Source organism: Arachis hypogaea, chromosome 5 (genome assembly GCF_003086295.3).
Source record: "Arachis hypogaea cultivar Tifrunner chromosome 5, arahy.Tifrunner.gnm2.J5K5, whole genome shotgun sequence".
In the NCBI taxonomy this organism is placed as follows: Eukaryota; Viridiplantae; Streptophyta; class Magnoliopsida; order Fabales; family Fabaceae; genus Arachis; species Arachis hypogaea.
In genome coordinates this window covers 97,657,514-97,659,068 of record NC_092040.1, presented here as the reverse complement: position 1 = coordinate 97,659,068, position 1,555 = coordinate 97,657,514, and positions in this window count along the sequence as shown.

Sequence of the window (1,555 nt, the reverse complement as noted above, 5' to 3'; positions counted from 1 at the left end):
CTAAGACATTGAAGAAATTATACTTTATTCTTATCGAATTCTTAGGAAGTGTTGCTAGACGCCAACTTTCAATAGTAAATTTAGTATGAATAATTTCTTATCCGCTTAATATTAAACTTATAGGGTCACAAACTAATGAATATTCTAATATTTGTTAAAGAATTATTTAATTATTGTTTTGATTTATAAATAATTATAGTAATTCGAATGAAATATTATTATATTCTTTATTAGTACTTAGAATATAATAATATAATAATTGAGATTATTAAATAAAAATTAAGAGTAATTAGTTATTCTGTTTTTGAATTTAAATTTTAAATTTAGATAAAGTCTTAATTGATTTTATTTTAAATTGAGTTGTGATATGATTTGTAAGATTTTAATTTGAAATAAGATAAGATTCAAATTTAAAATAAGATAAGATTTAAATTTTGAAATCAATAAACAAAGCGTGTGTATATATATATATATATAACAGAGGAGGAGAAGGAAGTTGTTATAACAACTTGGATAGACTTAGATAAGTATTTTGCTTGGACGTAGAGTTTTATTCTATATTATAATATAGAATAAAACTCTACGTCCAAGCAAAATACTTATCTAAGTCTATCCAAGTTGTTATAACAACTTTTTAAGTCACGTACTCATTCTCCTTCTCCTCCTCTATTTCTTTCTCCTTCTCCTCCTCCTCGTATTTCTTCTTTTTCTTCTTCCAAATTTGCGCATGTTCTTCTTCTTCCCATCTTCTTCTTCTAAATTTGCACACGCAGGTTTTTCTTCTTTCCGTCTTGTTCTTCTCCTCCTCTTTCTTCTTCTCCTCCTCCTCCTCCTCTTTCTTCTTCTTTATCGTCATCACAAATAATACCAATATTTTGCAAACATCTTTATTAGTTCTGATTCTCTCTGCTGCCATCATTAAATAATTTCGGTTTATTTCTTAATTTATTTTGGTTTATTTGTGTGTTAATTGTCGGTTCATTTGTGTGTTAATTTCGGTTCACTTGATACTGTTGATAAGTATTGACCAAATTTTTGATTCAGAACTGAACCAAAATTAACATACAAATGAATCAAAATTAATTCACAAATAAACCAAAATAAACTAAAAGATGAACTAAAATTATTTAATGATGACACTAGAGAAAATCAAAACCAATAAAGATGTTAGCAAAATGTTGGTGTTGTTGGTGAAGAAGAGAGGAGGAGGAGGAGAAGAAGAATCTGCATGCACGAAGAAGAAGAACATATGCGTGAATTTGAAAGAAGAGCAAGAAGAAGAAAGCGCGTGTAATGAGGCTCTTTTAATGAGAGTAGTTTTTGTTGGTGTTGGACCTACTTGGATAAACTTGGATGAAAAAATACTTGGATGTGTAGCAATACTGATATATATATATCAACCATGTTAGGTATATATCAAAATCAGCCACCAAAATCAGTGACTATGTATTTGCGTACAAATATATGTATAAAAGGGTTGTTATTGGAGGTAACGGATGGAAGAAGAATTCAGTTCTGATAGGATAACTGGTTACCCTGTGGTGTGCTGCAGGAC